Raw genomic sequence first — 24,170 nt, forward strand, 5'->3', positions numbered from 1 at the left:
ATGCTGGAAATTGTTATCGGGTAAGAAATGAAAGACAAAAACGGTTAGCAAAAAGCAAGCAGATTTGGTTTTCAGCTTTCTCCTCCCCACAGAGCTGGAAGGATCAGACACACTGACCCACTCTTTTTATAGCGAGCTAATTTACAGCTAAAGACAGGTTATCATTACGCTAAGTATATTATCAAGGTTCCCACCAGAGTTCAAAATCCTATTTTTGTATCTGCAAGGTTTCCTTGTGGGTGAGCAAAGGGACTCTGGTCTCTCCTTCAACAAACACAGCTTTGTAACCAATCGGATTCTATTATGCAAATTAATTCAAGAATATTTTATTCCGCGCTCAGATCTCATCACTCAGCGCAGAGCTGTTCCCTCTTTCAAATCAAATCACAGGAATTATGCCTTGTCTGTGAAAATCATAGAGGAGGGAGAGAGGAAGTATTACGAGAATTGTTGAAACGTAATTCTCTATCTCAGATTTCTGCATTTGGTGCAAGACTTAAGTTTGGATTCACTTTTTCTTGGGTACAGAATATACAGTGGGCACTATACAAAATATCATAATGTATATCGTTCCATTCTCAAATGCCAGACACAAATACTATAGTGTGTCATAGCAAAGAAACAGAAATTAAGATAATTTTAAACTTGAATAGAATTTTACAGGGGCTCAAAGATGTGTCACTTTTTGCCTCCACACAGTTTTGGAAATAGGAATGACATTTAATAACCAGAGAGTTATGCAAAGCTTAGTCAACCATCTGATTAATTCCCTTATAGATTTCATAAACTTAAGTAGTAGTAGTAGTAGTAGTAGTAGTAGTAGTAGCAGCAGCAGCAGCAGTAGCAGCAGCTATGGTAATAGTAGTTTCATCTCTTCCTAGTCATCTGGTTTTTATAATACTGGCCAGCAGAATAGAGCGTGCTATGCAGCATTTCATAGCATTTTCAACATAACTTAATATAAATGATACTCGTGGGTCCCATGGCCATAGGAATCCAAAGACCTCCTGTCTCACAATAATTCAATCATATTTGAGCAATAAGGTAGTTATAGCCAATGAGTGCAAAGAATATCTTCTAGTATTCATGCTCCACTCAATTCTTGAGACAGCTTTTCTCACTCTAATATTTCTAAATTTTAGTCATTGATATGAATAAAATACATCAACACATACCCGAAACAACATTGTGAGCAATGTCAGCTCCAACTGTGAATAAATGTTCCATATGAATGTGTGGAAAAAAATTAGATTCCACTTCTGACTTTTCTTGTTCCGAACAAAACTACCTGAGGGAAGACATGCATGAAGTGGCAAGGATAAGATGCTTAGCTTACTGTGACATCATTTATAATTTGAAAAGCATACAGTCAAACCTCCCTCTGTGCCCAAACAGTAAATATATAAAAAATGTTCTTTATCCTTATTTTCTCCTTCATTCATTCAGGGTCAAGTCTGGATGGGCCTTGGTGATACATAGGATTCAGTGTGTTTTTGATGCTTAGATAATTATAGAACTTGGTATAAGTCTTCAAGGAATGCGTGGATCTAACAACACTACAAACAAAGCATCCAACAACCAGAATCAGTTTGGCAGATGAACTTGTAACAACGTGGTTATTCTTGTTGTCTCTTCCAAGCAAACAAGCTTGTCCATAGTCTCCAATGCCTTACCTACTCCTTCTCTGAGGTATGGCTGATGAAACCTCTCCTGCTGTTCTGACAAGTAAACCATAAACTAACCATTGATCATTGTGGCCAAGGGGTACCTGCATTCAAATGATTGGCTATGGGAACCAGATTTTCCAAGAACTTCAATGAAAAACAACAGAAAATATTTGTAACTAGTGAAAGGCCTTGCAAAGTCAGGTTAGGAAGCACCTAAAGCATAGAGTAGCTACAAAGTAATAGCCAATTGTTCAGATTTCAGTAAAATCAAGGCCACAACCAAACTAGTTAGAAGCGAAAGAGAAACTATAGCATCTCTCCCCAGACCATGCAAATGGCAGAACACGTGATGTGATCTCATTTCTCTGAAGACCTAGGTGACTATGCTTCTATTGCTGCCACCATGGGCCCTAAGCTGTTTGTCAGCACCCTACCTATAAGATGTCAGTGTACCTCCTGTGCATGAGCTAGCCTGGGAACTTTCTTTCATCACCCAAACAGCAACTGTAGAAATTTATGGTAATCTTAAAGAAATAAATTGGCAGTTCTTTTTTTGGCCAACTGTGAAATATTGTCACTGTGAAGATCATTAGTGGAATTGTATAAAATGCCATATTTTTAAAAATCTCTGAATTTCCAAAGACCATTGGGCCAAAGATCTCTAGACCATAAGGGAAGATGTGTATGCTATAGCATAAGTTCTGTTAGTACATAACTGTGCAACTTAGACAAAGTATTTTTCCTTAGAATCAAAATTCTCCTCTAAAATAAAAGGACAGAAATATATCATTAAATGCCTCTCTGTATACAAGCGTCTGTCTGTGGGTCAGTGCTGAGGCAGCCATTCCTGGATTGTAGTTTTCAACCCTTGGTAATGGTCTAAGGTCAGCTAGTAGGCCCGGTCATATAGAACTTCATTAGGACTCACTAACATAGAATTCATTGAAATCTGGAGAATGGTAAATATTCAGAAAGACACATTTTTAAAAGTTATAAAAAGTCCATTAATTTTAACCATATATTTTATCACATAGTCATATCCCCATCAGATAATTACAGCATTTACCCAGTATATAAGCTATCTTATTTTACTTCTACTTTGTTTTAATGTTCTGTTTTAGGCTCAGTGTATATTTCATACTGAAGTCACAGTTGAGAGCAGCCATACTTTTACAAGCTAAGTAGCCACAAGTAGTCAGGGAAGAATAATCAGAAGACCATAAACCTTTTCATAGAGGAGGGTGATCAAAGACTTTCTGGTGATAGCAATCCTCTGAGTTAGAGAACTAATGAAATAAGACTGCTGTCCTTAGTTAGTTAGTTAGTTAGTTAGTTAGTTAGTTAGTTAGACAACTATTTATTTGAGAAAACATTCAGATGGCCTTCTGAACTCAGCAGACCCAAAAGGAGACACTGGGAAAGTAGATGGAGGGAAAGATGCTCATGTCCTTAGCCTCAGTAGAAGGGCTGGATTGGGAACAAGATCTATGTTTTAAAAACTTTGAATGTGTGAAATCACAGAAAGTCCCAGAATTCTTCCGCTAGTAGAATGAATGAATGAAACCATGATGAAATGAAATCATGTCTGTTTCAGGTTGGGAGATTTTGTTACACCGTGAATTTTCAGAAATCCAAAATTAAATGACAAGGTAGAGATGCTCAACTATTAAGGTTTTTTTTTTTTTTTGTCTTGTTTTGTTTTGTTTTGTCTTTTGTTTCTTTATTTTTATTTCATTAGAAAAGGGGAAACAGAAATATAGGAGCTGATGGCTAACATTTAAAACTAGATCAAGTGAGCCTCAAACCCCCCTACTCTATGGAGAGAGAAAGAAATATCAGGAAGTGAAAGACAATTTCCATAGGATTGTTGTCTCCTGCATTAAATATAGTTTTCCAGTCACGTCATATCTATGGAAACAAAAGCCTCAGATTCATGAAGGGAAATATATCTTAAGCAACCTAAGAGTACTCTTTAAAGAGTCAGAGGTGGAAGAGATAAGAGATACTGCTCTGTATATTCTCCCTAGTACCTGAGGTTTCTCACAGAGCTACTGTCAGTCTGTTTTCTGATAGATAAACAGTGAGAGAAAGTCTTTTTTGAAGTTGGGCTTCATCCTTAAAAAAAGGCTTGATGAAGTCTTGCAAACTGATCACTACAACCAGGGAAGAGAGCGCCTGAAGTCACCAGAACCCAGTACCAGATCTTCTGTCAGAAAATTATAATCCATGGTGTTAGCCACGAGATCCACAAGCATCACTTTAGCTCAACCAGAGGAATGGGGAATGCAGAGTCAAGCTGCTTCCAATTACCAGAAGCCTGGTTCTCTCCAGAGTGTGGGTGGGCTATTTCAGAGGTCTTTTTCTTAATGTTCTGTCTGGACCACCCCATATGGCTCATGGCAGTCTAAATAAACCGTGGAACATATTTAAATGCCTCTTTTATATGCCTGTGTATATTACAAAGGATGTCTCACCCATTTATTTTTAGAAAGCTTCATAATTATCTCACTGTTGTTTCAATAAATCCAACCTTTTAAAGACACTCTTTTTTTTTTTCTTCAGTAAATTAATGCCATTTATCAGAAAGAATGGGATATTTTTGAAGTCATGATGAAAGAAAAGCAATTGGATAGAGCAAACTCACCCAGGCCTCCTGGTACTTGCTAAAGCATGAGCCTACCACCCTAGACAGATGGAACTTTCCAAGGTAATGTCAAGTGTCCTTTTTAGGTCACAGAGAGAGGGTTCATTTAATTACAGTTTCTATAATCCTAGGTTAATCCTACTGAGAATTACTGATGCGATTTTGACTTATGTAAAAGAATAATCTATTGTTCCACACACATTTCTGGCAAAAAAATTAAAAATCACGTACCTTGGTTTTAATTTATTAGTGCCATAATAAAGAAAGGTTTTCCCTTTCATTTTCCTTAGGTAGAAATGACAATTTCCTTTCCTTTGGATCTCATTGTTGATTAACAAATTCAAATAGGATATTTCAACAGAAGATGATGTAGGATACAGTAAATTCTCCAAAATTTTAGTTGGTGACTAACTCCTCGTTACAGTCCTTGCTATTGTGTACAAAGGACCATGAGAACAAATTGATATTACCTTCAAGGAATTGAATACCTAGACTACTGACTTTTACCCTGGCTGAACACCTGAATCACCTGGGAAACTTACAAACTTCCTTACCACACCCTAAATCTAACAGAGATAAAGTAACCCCAGAATATAGCATATTTAAGGTTCTAAGGGGACCCCATTATCCATAGCTCTTAAAATTATTTGAAGTTAAGCTTTAGTCCCAAATGTCTTAATGCACTAGTTCCATTTAAGTCACTTTGATCAGCCATTCTGAGAGGTTATTTAAGTCCTTGTAAAATGCTTTAGTAGTCACTCACTGTCTTAGAAGTGAAAACTAACCTCTGAAGCAGGTAATGCTTGTTTGATGAATGAAGTTATACAAATGATGCTGTACCGGGCACCTAATATCTACGACTACCTTGCTGCTTCATGTCCTCAACCCCATCTTCATGTCTGTGAAATAAAGGGCTTCGTAGCTCGGGTGCCGCACTAAAGGTAATCATCGGAAAAATCTAGATAGAAGGGGCAACAGTGCCTGGGGATGCCGTCACTGACTGGCTGCACATTTCATAGAGTTCAGAAGGCTACATTCAATAAAATTTTTCACTGAAAACCAGCTCTGCTTTATTATAAATAACAAGGAAGAGAGAAAGCATGTGTGATATCTTGAAAACCTAGTGGGCTTGCCTTCTCAGCAGGTTAAGAAATTTCTTGCTTCAATACCCATAATCGTCTGGGATAAGGAGGAGGCCTTTACTCAGTAGATGGTGGCCGCACTCACAACTGTCTTTTTCCTCATATGAGAAATAAGATGGGTGTCATCTGACCTCTCACCCTCCCTAGTTAAATTCAGGTTTGGGTAAGATAATAGATGAGGACGCTTTTACAAAAGTATAATGTAGGTTATGTAGGCGAGAATAAGGGTGAAAAACATGCTAAGATTACTTCAGCTAATTTTAAAGGATTTGACATTTCACCTTCAGCATTGTGGATTGTAGATAAGCGTAAATTATCCTTTATTGTTACAGGACAGATGTGTGATTCTCTCATTTTCTCAGGTAAGAATATAAAATATCCCCAATGCTGCAGATAGGTCCCTTTTACACCTACACACTTAGTGTCTGTTTGTCCCAGAACCCAGAATTGTAATCTCATAAGAGGAAGCTGACCTTAGTTCCTCCTTGTGAGATGCTGTGTGGTGGTCAGAGGGTGGGAGTATGATTCCAGTAGAAAAGCTGTGACATATGAGTCACAGCCTCTAAGGAAACCCAGAGCACAAGGTCCTCTGAAGAAATTCTGGGTCATTTAATTTTTCCATGATATGGGATAAGACAGTGGAACAATCAAGAGGAGGAGAGGCAAAACTGATGGGAAGCTTGTATAAGCCATCTTGGCCAGATGAGGGGCGTGTCACACCCACCCATGCACACACCCACACACACATTCCTTCTTTTTAATGCTTACATTTGTACTGCTTTTGTGTTCTAACACAATATCATTTGTAATGAATATAATGCAAACATTATGCAACACTGCACCCTACCCTGTCCTGCCCCCTCTCCACACAGACTAGTTCATGCATTTTCCCCATGGAATATTCCCTGGATAGATGCACATATTTCCATTAAAGAAGGGCCACTGTGTGACAATGTTGTTAATCTGTTTTCTTTTTCTTTGACTTACATCTAGATGTCTACTGGGAGCTACACAATCTTCCCTAACTTTATTATGAAAAGTTTAGAACTCTTGAATACATTGATTTTTTTAATCCCCTGATCATTAATTTTTTCACAATAAGTATTATTTTTCTTATGTTTACTAGGCTAAGGTTATGATTTTTGTGCTAAATGCTCTAATATCTTACTTAAATGAAGACACAATGATAGTCTTCTCATTTCTCCATTCAGTCCCCCCTTCTTGTGCTTCCCTTCTTGACACACCCAGATTTCCAGCTGGCTCATGTCCATCAGCCTCAATTCCCTTAAACTTGTATTACGATGTTGGCTAGCAATGATTCGTCTCAAGTTCCATTAACTGAAAACATCTTTATGTCATCTTTATTTTAGGAGAATATTTTCTCTAAATATAAAATTCTGAATTTGCTTCTCTTCTGCTCTTAACATTCAGGTCTTTAAGGGTATTAGTCTGCTGTTCTTGGGCTCAAATTTCTCTCATGAGTTGCTGTACATCATTTAATTTCTTTTTCTCCAGATGTGACATTTAATTTTAGCTTTTAATAATTCAGCTATAACGTGTCTTATATAGTTTTCTTTATATTAATCTATTTCAATAGGCTTCATTAATATGTAAGTATATCTTCTACCACAAGATCTGTTGAGACCTTGTGTATTTAAATGCTTTTTCTGACCTTTTAAGAATATTTTAGCTCCCAGAATTGCACTTTCAATTAAATGTTTTTTATTGTTCAATGGTTTTATATATTTATATATTTATATATAAATTTGAATCATTTATACTCTCCACATTCTCTTCCTCTTATGTTCAGAAAGTGTTCTGATCAGATGCTCAACCATGAGAGAAAAGCTCTGCAGAAACTATTTCTGGTTGCCTCAAATTTCTCAGCTGTTCTCTGAAATTTGTTAGAGATAATTACTTGCTCTTTCAACCCAACTACCCCAGTCACTGCTGGACTCTATGAGTTCAATTGTTTTGCTAGCAGTCTGCTGTGTTTCTCTATCTGTTACTTGCTATTTATTCTTTCAGGTTTGCTTTCTATATACTCAGAACACCTATTACTCAAAACCCAAAGTGTAACTGCATTAGTACATTGTCTCCTAATCAGCTTCTTTATAATGCATATCTTCTATGCAGCAGGCACTATGGCATGTGCTTTACTTCCTTTCCTGATCATCAGCTTCTCTACAGTATCTTTATCATGTTACTATGTTTGTATCTATTATCCAGAAAAGGAAAAGGGATATGGAACACTTGAATTTGTCGTCAGTTAGATATGTGGCTCTCAAAATGGCTTTTGAAGCTATCCATGGCCCACTTCCAACCTCTTATCTATCTATCCTGTGGTGTTTTACAAAGATATAATTCACTGTAGTTCTCGTAAAGTTTGTCTCTAGGATGAACTCAGAACTCAACACTCTCATTTGCTACACTACGACCATTGAAGAAATATAGGTGGAGAATGGAATTTCTGAGAAAGTAGAATGGAAAATGGTGGTGATAGACATTTCTTGTGGAAAGGAGCTTATGTGTTCCTGGAATTCTTAGAGAATAGATGTTCTCCTATGGGACTTCACATTCTCTACCTCAAGCAATATCCATCCTGACTTAAAAGAATCACCCAGAACACCACAGATGTTTTCCATCCTAACTCACTCCTTGAAACAGTTTCAAAATGAATAAATCCTGATTTTTTTCAGACTCTTTTCCTGAACCATATATTTCTTTTTTTTTTTTTACATTAGAATAAAATTTTGCTGTGTGTCTCTCATTGCCTAATGTGCTAATAGGCAACAAATCCAAGCAGTGCAAGGAACTGTAGGAAGGCAGCCAGATGGTAAGTGGAGCAAATGGAGGCCACCCAACAGGAAACAGTTCTGTGAGATGTCTCATGAGCTAATCACTGTCAACAAGATTGGGTATGCTGTTCACAAAAGAAGAGTTAAGTGGTGTTAGCAGAATAATGTCTCCCCAGGAGGAACATATGAGGCCAGACGTGGATTTGGCCTTTGGTTTTGAGGTCTTACAGCCTACTAGCAAATTACATCTTCTGAAGAGATTTTTCTGAAAGGATAGATTTGCAATCCGTGGCACCACTGGTTAGAAAATGCCCTTTGGCAATACTTTCTAAAGGAAAGCTCTGCTGAGTCACAGCCACCATAGTCAAATGAGGAACAGATTGTGAAAGATCAATAAACCATGAATTCTGCCTATCAGGAATGGCAGCCATCCTGGTAAAGTAGCCATGCTAGGCCATCCTTTCCTGTGAAGGCTGTCTAACCTGTCGACTGCTGAAACATTCTTGGCCTCATGGTTGGGAGGTTCCAACTGCTTCTCAATCCGAACATTACAATTGTGTTTGTAGTTGTGACTGTGTGTAACATCAAGGTATCCTTCACCTCTTCTGCTCCTGGATTCTGTCAGATGTCTCCAGGGTTTAAGCCCTCGTCTAAACTAGAGAATACTCTCAGAGGGAAGAAGTCAGTACCCGGAAATCAGTTGAATTAAAACGTATTCACCTAGATAAAACAATGAGCGGGCTGAGAGCAAGCTAGTTGGTTAAATCTCTATCACACTTTAGTATTAGGGAAAGTGAAGATACATTCAGGATTATATAAGACACCAGAAAGGACCTAGATTCCTAAAACAACGGTAAGCTTTCAAGGAAGAAATGGAAGACATATTATTGTCCTTTACTCCATGTCTCCCCCGTAACTGTGCTTGCCATATCCCAGGTTCACGTCAGGTTTCCTGGCAAACCAACTATTTTATTTGGTCCTTGCTGAGACCACAGCCCTTACTGAGAACAGTAGTTTAAATGCTTAGAGTTTAAGGTCTGCTAAGTAACACCTAGAGTCTGCCTAAAGCTTGGGCTCCAACTTGATTAGGAGAGGAAAAGGAAATTGTGTCCTGCTTATGTCTATATATCTCTGCTGTGTCTTTGCACCATCCCCAAAATGAGAATTCTATATAGGAAACCATATCAAAGACTCTAGGGCCCTTAAGAGTGTTTATAGATTTACCACCACCATCCACCCCCCTGCTCCAGATGCATATGCCGATGCCTCAGCATCCTTCCAGTCCCTGCTCTCTTTAGCTGGCTCTGTGGCTGAATCTTTGCAGATGCTACTGAATGGCACTTTGTACAGTACACGATGAACTGAGCTTCTCGCTGTTGCCCACTATAATTGTTTTTCTCCTGTTAATATTATTTTGGCTCATATACCCACATCAACAAATAACCAGCCCTTTGTACTTGTATGAGTTTTTGAGATCATTTTCCATTATATGCAACAACATGGGGGGAAAAACAACTTCAGGATAATATGAAGAATGAAATAAGACAATCAAGAGAAGAGAAATTCCACATGGTCATGGATGAATGAAGTATCTAAAAAAACTGAAATTAATAATATTAAACAATAATTGTTGTGGGTAGGTAGGAGTTAGGAAAGGGAGATTCATTAATTTATTAATCAGCAGATATAAATATCAGTTGAACTAAATGAACATATTTCTAGAGACATGCTATAAAGCATTATATCTATAGCAAGCAATACTACAAATACAGTTAAATCTCTCATGGTATTTTTATTACAATAAGACAGTTTTGCTCAAGTAAAATATAGATAAATAAAGTGTTTCTCCTAAAAAAGGAGGGTTTAAGTGTTATACTAATTATCCTATAGTGAACGGAGTCTTGGCATCTTGACATGAGGGGACAGAGTTGTCAACCTGAGAAAACTCTGTGTGAAGTATGACAATATCCAACCAGTGCTCCTGTGAGGAGAAGAAAACAGCAGTCTTGTTAAGCATATTTTAAAGAGTAAGAAGAAATGAAAACCTTCTTCAAGCAAGCACAAATAAAAACCTTGGCACTGGTATTAAGCCTTGAGAAGACAGATGAGAAAAGATGAAAATGAAGTTCTACGATCAGTAATAAAGGCTTTGCTGTGATGATGTGTTTTCTCATTTCTAATTACTGAAGAACTCTGAATCATCTTCTTGGTGAGCCTGAAGAACCTAAATATGTTTGTCCACTATGCATAGGGACAAGCAAAATGTTCACCACTAATACTTTCTTCCTTATTCTATAGTGTGGTTTTAGATCTCCATCATAGATTTCCTTTTGCCTTTTGTTCAGTAACCTACAGAATCATATATATGTCATGTGTTCAAGGGGACTCCCTGATGTTTGCAGCCAGACTTATTGAGAAAGCAGTTTCAAATATTCTGGGTCCAACTACCTTAAGATGACTCATTTCTCTAGAGATGGTGTCCATGTTAAACCAACAGTGAATTAGGAAAAAAAAAAAAACTCTAAGTATTTAGCTATAATCATCACTAATTTGCAAAAAGGCTTTTTGTAGAAGGCTGGAAAGAATCCTGCTGATCACAAGACTTAAGCAATAAATAGTTGCTTGGGATTCAGAAAACCTACATAGATAATGGTAAAAACACTGTATCATATCTGCTATATCAAGAAACTTCTGTAATAAAGCCCAGCTTATAGATATGCTTAGGGAAAGGGAAAATTAGACTTAGAAAATTAAGTGCAAGTCTTCCAATCAAACTTTTAGATAAGCAGCACTAGTGTTTTGTTTTTGTTTTTATTCCTGGATATCTATGTTGTTTGGGGGATTCATACTAAAAAATTAATAATCACTGTTGTCTATGAAATTCAGTATGAAAATACTGGCATTCTATGTTTTTATCTAGCAACAGTATTGGGTACTAAAACAATGAACCTAACCAGGTAAACCAAGCATCAAGCTCCAAATTACTTTAACTCTAAATCTCAGAGTCAGTTTCTTTTCAATCCTCATCTCTGTGAATTTAAGATGTTCTGTGTGGTCCCTAAAGAGGCTGCTTCAGAGTACAGAATAGATCCTACTTGGAGAAACACTGACAGTCTAAGAACTTTTCACATCCACTGATCTGAGGTCAGAGAGCTTCAATTGGAATCTCTGATTTCCCTAAAGAAAACAGAAAAGCCCTTTCTATTGACAGGTGACCTGCAATGTAAAAGATGTAAGGCTGAAAGGATTATCATTGATGTTAATTGGTTGAGGAATTAGGGGTTCTCTTTTATCCTCTGGGTTGACACCAGTTTTCAGAAAACAATTGATGCTGTAATCCCGGAGTCAAGATCATTTATATTGTATTAAGAGCATTGCCATACTGGATTAAGGAAACTTCTGAGGTCTTTTCAGGAAGCAACACTAGTAGATATCCATTCACAGGTACTACAAAGTAACAGAAAATATTTATCCCCAAAGTTTGTACTTTGGGATTGGGGACTTGGTGTTGTCTAGAGGAGAGGAGAGGAAAGAAGAGGAGAGGGGAGGGGAGGGAAGGGAAGGGGAGGGGAGAGAGAGAGGAGAGGAGAGGAGAGGGGAGGGGAGGGGAGGGGAGGGGAGAGAGCTAGTGTAGACTGGGAGACAGCTCAAAACTTAGATAAGTGCAAATACAAGGTGAAATGTGCTTTGATGAAGGCTGATACAAGGTTCAGAGGAGTCACCCAAAACAAGCTGCTAACAGACAGTTAATCAGGGAAGGCTTAGTGGGCAAACAAGGATGTTTGAAGTACATTTTGAACTATATGAAGGAACCAAGTGCTACAGAGAATAGTAATCCAGACAGAGAGAACTACATTAAGCATTGAAAACAATAGGTGGCCATTCAGGGCCACGAGTCTTAAATACTTTCTATTCAAGGAACAGGAAAATGGTAAGACAATGTATGTGGACAGGCATTGAAGAACACACATGAATAAAAAGTAATAAGCGAAATAATAACAATACGATTGGTTAATATAAGGTAAGAAAATAGCTATGTTGATGCTTGTAAATATAGAAGGAATTTAGGTAAGCATACAGTTAAAAAAAAAGACAAATATGTCCACTGTGCTTGTGTCCCTGGGTCAAAATAACTGGATACCCTATTTCATTTATCAAAATTCCATTAGAATTCATTAAATTAGACCTTAGAAGATCATAACATTGTGTGTCAATGAATACATCTGTTACTGTTTGATGTTCACCAAATATTTTTGTCTACCTTGTGAGAACTACTGCAGAAGCAGACAGAGAACACATTGGAAGCATGAGCAAGTGACCATTGTATTGTACATAGACGATGTTAGACATGAGCTGGAAGCATGGATGATGTTTAATACCTATAAGTCTTGTGAGAGAGCAATTTTTGTTCCTTCCTTGACTCAGAGCATTAAAAAACTTCCTAGTTCTCCAACTTCTGACACCAGATAAAGGGGCATAACCTGAATTTGACCCCAGTGACAGAAATAAGCCCACACACATATGCCAAGTGTTCATTCTCTAAATCCCCAGCAAAAACATCCAGAGAAAAATAGCTCTTGATATAACAGAGGTGATGCCTATGCAAAGGAGAAAATTAATTTCATTCTGATTTCCCCTGATCTGTGCTGTATGTATCAAATCATGGGCCTCTTTGCAAAATTAAGGGCATTAGTTATCCTCCCATTCAGCTTCAGCGGCATTAGACTTGCATGCAGACATTCCTAGCTAAGATGACGAATATCAAATTTTTACAAAATCATTCATCAAGAGGTGAGACCTAAGCCTGATTAGCGTTTCAATAAGAATGCTGAGACTAAATAGAGACTAAGCAGATGATCACAGCAGCAATTAGGCACCTTCCAGACAGCCAAGCTTTTTTCTCAAACCAATTGAGTTTAAGGAAATGGAGATTTTTCCCCCCTTCTCTCTTTCTCTTCCCCCCTGCTGTGCAATGAACTGCCTTAAATAACTGATGAAGTGACAGCAAGCCCCGTTAAAAGGAACGTCTGCCCATTAAGTAAGGCTTAATTAAGCGGAGCACAGGCTAATCACTCTTCCACCTAATAAGCGATATGCCCTGGTTAAGCTCATCATGCTTTCGAGGCGTGGTCCAAGAGGCCTCGGAAGACAGCTCAGTAAACGACAAAAGTCACATACACAGTGCCAAGACATCTGCCAAGTCACAAGGGAATCAGAACTATGAACAAGCAAATAAAAGCCATCAAATACTAAGATTGGGCCCCTGGTTATTCTCTCAAGGTTTATTCAGGAAAATGAAGCTGGATGCTCTCTTCTCCTTAGATAAGTCATTTGAAGTTAATGATGAAAAATTGTTCTCTGGTACTGTTATCAACATGAGAGGCTTCATAAAGATGATGATCAGAAGTAGTGGGTTTAATCACCTTATCTCTAAAAGCAGCATAGTATTGAGTGTATCAGCCTATGTTGGCAGGTGTTTGGTGGTTGAATGTGCAAGAAAAATAAGACATAAATTTGTATATATTTGTGCTTAAAAGGAGTATCTAGAAGTAAGGTTAAATATCACAAAGTCAAAATTGCCACCCCAAAAGATGTTGATGTCCAAACTCCTAATATTCATGGCCACAGACTCATTTGAACATAAGATCTTGATAAATGGTCGAGTGAAGACAAACCATCAAATCTGTCAGTAACAGAACATAATATGACTGATGGTGATAGGAACGGAGAAACTGACATCAAGGGATGCATGGCTACAACAGAGGCAAGTGAAAAGATACTAGATGTGAAGGGGAAGGCATGAACCTGCTCTTTCTCAAAGCCACAGAAGAAACCAATTCTGTCTACACTTTGACCTGACACTTCCAGCAGTACTGAAAGACAAATAAATTTCTGTCACTTAAGCCATGACTATGCCGTACTTTGTTACCATGGCAACCGCAGAGCCCCCTAATACAAACAGGTAAGGGCAAATTGCAAACTGATTGGAGAAGAGCCTTGTTCTCTTAAGTCCCTCCTTTCCCAATCATCCTGCCGACTAGCCAGTAATTCCCTGTAGGCTGACCAAGAGCCTACTTTTCCTATTCCTTAGCATGAGTTCCCATTTGAAAACAACAATTATCAAGTGCTGATATGAGAATCAAATGAGGTAGTTTTGTAACATGCTAAGTATTTTTGTATTATATATACTAAATGCTCAATAAATTTCCTTTGTAATTACGGCCATGAAAATCCAAATTTAGTGATGTTGCATTTCCATTAATTCTTATCCCAGTAGCATGGATTTGGTTTCAGGAAGCTGACAGGTCATGTGAATAGAGTTCACTGTCATAGTTCACCTGCTCTCCTCCATTTCTCCCATCCTCATTCTCCACTGCACTGGTCAACTTACCAAGAAGAGGCATTGGAATCTGCAGAATCCTCACTATGTTGGAACTGACCTCTTATAGAACCTGGCGTTCAACAAAGCCAGTGAAGGACTGGAAGTGAAGAAATGGAACTTGGATGGCTGTGACCTTGGGCTCCTAGGAAACCCAACTCAAGGGGAGGACAATAACCATAACTGGTATTTTACTGAGTGGCTTGACAAACTGAAGATGGATTATCTGTCACACACACACACACACACACACACACACACACACACACACACACACACACTGAGGCAGTCAGAAGATTTCTATGGTCTTGCACTCAGAAATGAGCCTTGTCTTGGTGATTATTATGTTGTGATGTTGTGTACTCTCCTGAGATTCCCAATGAGGTTACAATTTCCACCTTTGTATTTGCAAAGAGGAAGTGAAATTCAGAAGATAGCTGGTAATTAGGCTGAGTCATAAAGCACATAGTTGAAATCCAAACACGTTGAAACCACAGGATGTCATAGCTAACTATTGTGACCTAAAGCCTGCTAGCATCCCCAGCAACCACTGGGAGGCCATTGTTAAGAAGTGGACCTTTAGAGCAGGTGTTGATGCTGAAATTAGAGTGGCCTTTCCAGCCCATCTGTTGATAGTTTATACAGACAGGTTTAACAAGACACAAATGCTTAATGAATGCCAGTAGTAATCACACTGTTTATGGAGTATCTTCAGGATAGAAATCAGGACAATATCTCAAGTACACAATAGAGTACCTAATGGTTGACAAAGGACTTTTAGGAAAAATTGATCTTTTTATATGTCTGCTGACTGACAAAGGAGAAGATTATTTTTCTCTCCATTTAAACAACGGAGTAAAGAATAAGCCAGATATGGTCTTTAGTGCTCAGACTCTAGTTAGTGGATAGATGTTATTTAAAAACTGAGCCTGAACTGGTCATCTCCTATAACTAGGCAAGACTTCCAATGAGGAGACATTGGTACACCAACCCAACAACAAAATCTTAGACCCACAATTTGTCCTGCCTACAAGATATGCAGGGGTAAGAGACAGAAGAGAATTTGAGAGAAGAGCCAGTTAATGACAGGTTTAGCTTGAGACCCATGCCGAGAGAGAGAGAGAGAGAGAGAGAGAGAGAGAGAGAGAGAGAGAGAGAGAGAGAGAGAGAGAGACAGAGAGAGAGAGAGAGAGAGAGAGAGAGAGAGAGAGAGAGCCCACCTCTAAGACTATTAATGGTATTCTGCTATAGTTGCAGGCAGGAACCTAGCATAAATCTCATCAGAGAGGCTTCACACAGCAACTGATGGAAAATGATGCAGGGACCCACATCCAAGCATTAGGTGGATCTTGGGCAACCCTGTGGAGGATGGGGGAGTATCTAAAAAGCCAAGGGGTCAAGCACACTACCAAAAACCCCACAGAATCAACTATTCTGGACCCATAGAAGCTCATAGAGACTGAACTGCAAATCAGAGAGCATACATGGGACAGACCTAAGCCCTCTGAGCAGATGTGGCATTTCTGTAGCTGTATCATGTGGCACTCCTAAAGTAGGAACAGGGGTTATTTCTTACTATATTCTCTGTCTGTAGATTCCTTTTCCCTAACTGGGCTGCCTTGGCTAGCCTCAATAGAGAAAGATGCTCCTAGTCTTAATTCAACTTGATATGCCAAGGCTGCTTCATATTCAAAGGAAGGATATCCTTTTCGAAGGAGAAAGGGAAGAAGAGTGGATGGGGGATGAAGGGTGGTGGAGAGGGAGGGACTGAGAGGAGAAGAGAAAGGGAAGCTGTGATCAAGATGTAAACTATATCTTTAGTAATAATAATAAAAATATAAAATAGAAGTGATGCTGGAACACCATTTTTACAAAATGAAAAATCTGCTCCCTCCATAAAGACAAATTTTCAGTCACCCTAATGTGCAGAAGGACAAAGATGGTGACTTGCAATTGATGCTCAGTACTGTGCAGAGTGTCCAGTAAACGCCTCTCATTAATTTGCACACAGTTTTATGGTGTTTTCCCCTATGTCACTCACATCTTATAGATGAAGAAATTGAAGCTTTAGAACTTTATATAACTCACTCAAAGCCATACCGCTGTGGTCCTGATCAACTGATCTTAACGGGTTTATTTTTAGTGATTAGACTTTGCTGGATTGCCTAATCTGCACAGCCTCTTTAACAATCGTGTTATTTTCACTTGTTCTCTGCCCTCAGAATCTCTTGATTTACCCAGTGGCTTTTATTAGGTCAGAAGTGTAGGTATGATGTGTAGTTTGATAGACAGGGTTGGTGTTAGACTGCTAGGAAATTAGGAGACTAGATTTGAACTACAGCTACTTGTAGGAGGAGAAACTTGAATATTCTCTTCCACATACACTGTTACTTTTTTGGTGAAATAAATTAGTTGTGTGCAAATATCAGAAATCATTGTATTCAAATGATGATAGATGATGGAGACAAAATCAGATCACAAAATAAAGGTAGGCCCATCTCTTTGGTGTAACACATCTTTTCTCACCCAACACAATTCATGTAAAGAGGCATATTCTAGTGCTCTGCAAAGTGATATCTTCTGATTACTTCAGAAGCTTCGTGTATGCTCCAAGATTGAAGCCAGAAATGTTCCATTCAAAGACAAGTCATGAAAGAACTGTTTCCACTCTTCACAGGGGAATGAACTTAGAACATAACAGGGGTCACTCACATGCTTAAGTCACAATCTGTTTTCAACCAGGCAGTCACTTAACTCTGCCTAAATCAACTAGAAAAAAAGAAATTTAAGATAAATTCTGGGTGTTCAACCACACTATGCCTGCTGAAATATGGGTTACATGTACCATGCTTGCTTGGTGAACAGTTTAAGCAGGAGGAAAACATGGTCTATAACCACCTGACTTCCTACTGCTGCAGGTTTTGACAAACTAGAATTTAGAAAAATGCTTTCAAACCTATTTTTTAAAGGGACAAGTGTTATTCTTCACAATTACAGCATAGTCCTTAAAAGTTAGGATTAATTTCCTGTAAACTTTCCACTCTAATTACTTGAATGGACACTATACATTCAAATTCATCTCATTACATGGAAGAACAACTTAAACTCAGAGGGGATACACAACACACACACACACACACACACACACACACACACACACGCACGCACTCATGCACACATATACACACATATATATTTCTTCTAATCCAGGGAGCAATTAAGACAAATTGAGGCAGATTCATTTTTCTTTGACAATTTTGTCAGTAGCAAGATCTTTGAGAAGCTGAAGATGCCAAATGAGTTTTTATCTAAGTAGTAGATGTGCTAATTTTTTTTTATTGCTGGAACAAATACCTTGAGATGAATCAATTCATGGGTTTCAGTCCCTGGTTCCCTCCATTGCTTTATACCTCTTGCAAAGCAGATTACCACGCTGAAGGTGCATTTAGTATTGAAGCCAGTCACCTAATGGTGACTGGCAAGAAAAAGCGAGAGAAAGGAGATGCTGTCCCAAAATCCTGTTCAGGGTGTGCCTCGATGATCTAGCTTATTTAACCTAGATCACACCATGAAAGGCTTCCAGTGCTTGCTGTAGTGCTTCATTGGTAGTTGGCATGCTATTTAAGGTTGAACTCTATCACTATGCCACCTTCACTGCAGGGTTTATGGGTTTTGCTCTTAGCTGAGAAGCATCTTCAGCTTAGCCACTGCAAGGATTGCTTCCATTGTAGGTTCCATCTCACTAAGGAAAATGGAGTTTCCATTTCCTGGGTTAACACACATTGAGAGACTGATAAGTACAAGTTTGGCCACTGTATCTCTAATAGGGATGGATTTGATGGATCATCTATCCCCAGCCCAGTGGACCAAGCAGGGTGATCAGAGCAGTAGTATGACTACATTGCACCCCACCTTCTGCTTAAGAATCCCTCTCCTTGTTATTTTTCTTTCCAGTTATTGCTAGCAAGAGCAACCCTAGGAAGCATCATGATGTTAATTTTGTCTCAAGCCAATCTATGGTACTCTGTTGAGTATTGCAACAACTTCTATGTCATTGAATGTGTCACTTGCTCCAATACTATTTTCATTGAAAACTTATCAGATTCTTAGCACAGTGCTAAGAACAAAAACAGAGATGTTATCAGGACCTCTAGTCACATAGAATTTAACAGGCTCCTACTCTGGACACAGAGTTTAATCCTACTTATGGACTTTATCCAAACATTTTGACAGTCTTGTTCTTTGAAGGAAGGTTAATAGAAACATTCTATAGCCTGGGTTCTGCTCAAGGAATCATAGAGAAAATGGGGCTTCCAAGAGATCAGTAGTGGTGTTGGAATGTAATTGCTTTAGACTTACTCTATTTAAGCCCTATATAATGGTGCTAGATAGAGTCTAGGTTAAGGGGGGCATGGAGAAGAATAGAGTATGGGATGATTACTCAGAAGGATTTAGAGATGTGGAGCTGGCATGCCAATGGGAGTCACTGCCATAGCCAGACACTGAGGATAAGATGGAGCAAAAGAAGATTTTTAATGTGTCAAGAGTAGGTGAAATGGAAGTTTCCTTGTCATTCCTATAGGCTTTGTAGATATCAATTGGAAGAGTTGCATTTCTATGGTATCAATGTCAACTCACTTAATGCCCTGACATCTGAATTAGAAAGAAGCCAGATGCTCACTGTGCTGTCTACCTCCCCATTTCTACAATTACTCTTTGTCCCATCCCTTAGCTTTAGGCCACATTGCTGTTGCATGGTGTAGTCACCTCCTGACTCAGAGACTCTGCTGGTACCATGTCATCGGCCTTGAAAGTCTCTCTGCATCCCTGAAACCTTCTAATCACTTCGATGCCCCTCCTTGAAGGACTTTCCCTGAGTTTGTGTCTCAGAAGCCACAGCCTCCACTCATTGTTGCCAATTTTCCATATTTCAGCATTCCATCTAATCATTCAAAGGCTGTCATCTTTGATGGATATCAGGACTGTATCCTTCCTTTGTTATTTTTTGAGTTGTCCAAGTCACCTCTACCACCTTTGGCAGCCCTCAAAGTTCCAGAAATCTGTCCTGGTCTATGTTGTGAGGGCCAAAGACAACATGGACCCTACCAGTTAGCTTTCTAAATAATTCCAGAGTGAATAACAGAACAAATATACAATTTTGAATGTTTCCTGTATGAGTCCATAGGATTGGGATGGCTATGTTGGTTCATAAAACAAGATATTGAGAGCTTGGGTTTATCTCCATTTCTTGGGTGAGCAAAATCTTTAGACATCTCTGAGATTCTCCTGGCTGATAAGTCAGATGTGAGGGGTATCTAGTCCTGGAACATTTCACCCCCGAAATACCAATGGCTGTATAATGCTTTCTCTATGTGTGCATCTGTGCGTTAACACTGTCCTTTTGGGCTTTCCTGACCTTCCTCCCGGCAGTAAAGATTACATCTGTAATCCTGTGGGAAATTGGGGCTGACGTGTACTATGGTACCCAAAGTGGTTTCACTTGAGCAAACAGAGAATAATAGCCATGCACTTAAATGCTTGAATAGGTACCAATCGGAAGAATGTTTCTATAATCCATGTTTATAAAGCCCGTTAGCATGAATTTTTGAAATAGCACTTATACCACTTTACTCTTGACAAATGGTGTTTGTAGCCATTGAGATATTTTATTTCAATTATGTGCCAGAGTTACAGGGAGAATTCTAACAATAGCCAGGCATAAGCCATTTTTATTGTGTTCCTATCACTATTCTGGTTGTTAAACTCGACTGGACAGTTCATTAAGATGAAAAATTAACAACACATGTTAGGGGAAAATAATCACGGAACATGACAGCTTGTGGAGGTTTGCCCATTCAGAAACGTAGACAGATGACAAACATGCTGGTTTTCTGGAGAAATGGCATGGGCCTATTACTCCTTACTTATGTGTTTCCAAGCTCATGTTTAAGGCTATGAGAAAATAATATATATGTGTGTCCACTGTCAACCAAAAATATACTATCTAGTTGGGAAGGCTAGAGAGACTTCTGCTGTCAATTTGGCCACTCCAGAAAAGTGTATGGAGCTTCAAATTTATTTTCATTTATGCTTTTCATGGGCAAGTGTCTACAGAGGCCAGAAGAGGGGTTAGATCTCCTACAGATCCCATTACAGGCAGCTATGATCCATTGGACATGAGTGTTGTGATCAGAGCTTGGATCATTTGGAATAGGGATTTCTTTTAACCACTGAGCACTCTTTGTAACCCCCATGTACACAAGTGCTGTAATTTAGGAATAATTCACTGTGGACTTTAGAGAAGAGTTTTAGCCCTCAAAGAAAAGCATCCCTCAAAGGGATGCTGATTAGCAACCTATGTTCTAGAAATCTAAACTGCTAATGGCTATGAGGCATTGCTTGTGAGAGACAGTGATGCACTGTAGAATTAGGTAGAGAGTGATTCATGTACTGTTTTATGACGACTAGCCAAGATGTTACTTTCCATGTGCAAATTTTGTGACATTTGAATACTATATATTTTGCAATTTTAAAGTGTGTTTTACACCACACATATAATTTACAGTAAATTTTGTTACCTATTCAGAGAGTTAGGCTATGTTAATACAGCCTGAAAGATATGGCAGATAGACTGAGGATTTTAAGTCCTTCATGTAGGAAAATAGGAAAACATATATCCATCCTGCAGATGTGAATCCAAGTATATCATCAGTTCATGATATGCCCCAGAGGTTTCAAATTGGTGTCCTCATCTCTGGGCCCCACTGCTACAATGTCCACATTTTTCTTACTCAATTCCACTGGTTCTGAGAAACTGCAGACCCTGGAATATAGGAAGAGCATGGACGGGACCAACAGCCACTAGGATTTGTCTCTGCAGAATGTTTTAAGCTTTGGAAAGCCTCTTCTCTTCATTTCGCTCATCTTTTTCTATAGGAACCTTGTGAGACTGTTATATATGTACCACAGAGGTGAAGTATCACCTAGTTGCAAAGACATGAAGAAAAACAAACCATACCTTTTTTTTTTTTCTTTCTTTTGTCTGTGTAGAGGATACTGGATTGTCTTTCCCAGTCATTCAATTGTCTCCTGTGCACTTCTGCCTCTATTTTCAGGACCATTTCTCTCTAAACTTTTCTATGCATCAAATTTCCCTGACGCAAGAGAAATTTCTAAGTGAAACCCTAGAGATGTGGGACCCATGGATGTTTAGAAACAGAGGTTAGAAAGAGCTGGCCTGTCTATCGATGGGGGTGTTGTCTATTTTTTCCATCGTAGAAGAGAAGATCTGTGTTTCCTTTGTAAGGAGCATGTCTAGATTAAAGCCACTTAAGTCATTATCTCCCCTGCATTCAAGAGAGAGCTTTGATGTCATTCTCAGCTTCCTAACTTCAATAAGGGGTCAGATTCTCATCCTGTTCAACGGGATGAGAATCGGACGCGGGATTTGTAAACAATGCTGCGTTTCTGTTTCTTTCAGGGGTGGGGGAGGATTTTTATTTCCCTTGTAGACAGGAAACTCAGCTTCACCAGGTTTCAGCTGAGAAGTCAGGATGCATTAACCTAAGCAGTAAGATCAGAACAAAAGCTCTGTTTGTGATCCGCCAGAGCTCAGTTGAGGTAATCCCTGCTGGTGAGCTACATTCAGGAAGCCTAAATATAATTGGATCTTCCAGAATGAAAGGGAGCCGGGACTTAGCAAATGGAAAGTTTAAGGAGTAAATGGTCTCTTTCCCCATTTCTCTGCAATTTGGTTAGCTTTTAAGGAACTACACGAAATATCTATCTCCCTACCAATCCTTTGTTTCTCTATCAGTATTTAAAGGATTTGTACTTCCTAAAAGAGATCTTGATAATCTTGGGCCATTTTCCCCCATTGATAGGCTCAGATATGGAGTAATGGCTCCTGGATTCCAATCTTCAGCTTAACAGGCTACTGATTATATAATAATCAATACATAGGTCACTGAAAATTTGTAACTTTCAGAGGAACCATATCTCTGATATACCTATATCAGCGCTTGCCAATGGGAAGCTTCCCTGAACTGGCAAGATTTATGGCAAGATTTAATAGCACATGGCATCCAGGTGTTACCATCTATGTGATAGTATAGGCAAAGAAGATTGCAATAACCTAAAGAATCTAGGTCACATCTAGGGTTTTGTTGTTGTTGTTGTTTGTTTGTTTGTTTTAACCAGTATCTCCAAAGCTCCCTGGCACTAAACCACCAACCAAAGAAAACATATGCATGATGGGACTCATGATTCTAGCTGCATATGTAGCAGAGGAAGGCCTACTCGGTAATCAATAGGAGAAGAGGTCCTTGGTCCTGTGAAGGTTTTATATATAGCCCAGTATAGGGGACTTCCAGGGCCAGGAAGCCAGAGTGGGTGGGTTGGTGAGCAGGGGGAAGAGGTGGGGAGGGATAGGAGGTGTTCGAAGGGGAAACTAGGAAAGGGGATAACATTTGAAATGTAAATAAAGAAATTATCACATCTAGGCTTTGAAGCATTTGTAGGAGCTCAGTTCATGTTATAGTGAAAGCCAGGTTTCTTCATGGATCTCTGTGGGTCTAATTGTTGAATGCCACGGGCAAATGGTTCTCTTTGCAGAAGGACAATGTGTGAAAATGTCCTACTGACTTCAGAAGCAGTATGGTGTGTTGGGTGAGTGGTGAGTCTTGATAATAGCTGGCACAATAGCTCGGGGGGGGGGGGGTGAGGTGGCGGGGCACACTTTCTTTTTGAATAAAGAGAAAGGAGTGGAAAGCAGTGATAGCCTTGACAAATTTGCTGACTGAGGACAGAATTGATGTTTTTGCACCCAGTGATGACATTGAATTTGTTTCCTTCCTTCCCAAAGTAAAGCAGTCTTTATCCTGTCAACTAAATAGTGACGTCTTCCAAGTCATTTCACCCCATGGAGGTTCCATTGTCTTGCCTTTTAAAAGGCTGCCTTAGCTTGCCTCTGGTGTTGTATGGTAATACCACATGCCAGGGCTCAGTATACCACAAACTTTATTTTACTGTTTAAAACAGCACAATTCACAATGAGTCCTCAAGGCTACAATCAAGTTGCAGGCCAGGCCTGGAGGGCTTTGTTCCATCTGATGACCCTAGAGAAGTCATCACTTTGGTCTTGTCTTTTGATATCTCAGATGCCTCCTTCCTCTTTTGGATCATGGTCTCTCCTTCTACCTTCAGAGAACATCAGGTCAACCTCCCTTCCCTTAGCATTATTTTGTTCCTTCCAGTGTAGTTGAGGCCCTCCTCAAAGGATATTTTTGATTACATGAAAAACGGCAAGTCAATCCTGGTTAATTTCCTGTCTTAAGATCTTTACATTTTTATTTATTTATTTATTTATTTATATTATTCAGAGGCAAGATTTCAAAGTGTAACTCAGGCTGACCTCAAACTCACTATTTTCTACCTTCAGCCCCCAGATGCTGAGGTTACAAGAATGAACTACCATCAAGATCCTTAATTCAATTCTATTGCTAAGGTCTCCTTTGCCATGAAAGATCTCATAGTTTAAAA

At 39.0% G+C, this 24,170-nt stretch overlaps 1 protein-coding gene across 4 annotated transcripts in view; it reads right to left on the reverse strand.

Annotated features, from left to right (window-relative positions):
• The window catches only part of Cdh11 (cadherin 11), a 153,399-nt gene that overhangs the window by 53,235 nt on the left and 75,994 nt on the right, over positions 1 to 24,170 (reverse strand). Inside the window, exon 3 of one of the 4 annotated variants that reach the window (XM_030243272.1) lies at positions 1,176 to 1,288. The exons of the other annotated variants lie outside the window; for them this stretch is intronic. The gene's annotated coding sequence lies outside the window, so the exon portion shown is untranslated. The remainder of the gene's footprint in view (positions 1 to 1,175; positions 1,289 to 24,170) is intronic. 4 annotated transcript variants of the gene reach the window in all.

Source organism: Mus musculus, chromosome 8 (genome assembly GCF_000001635.26).
Source record: "Mus musculus strain C57BL/6J chromosome 8, GRCm38.p6 C57BL/6J".
Classification (NCBI taxonomy): Eukaryota; Metazoa; Chordata; class Mammalia; order Rodentia; family Muridae; genus Mus; species Mus musculus.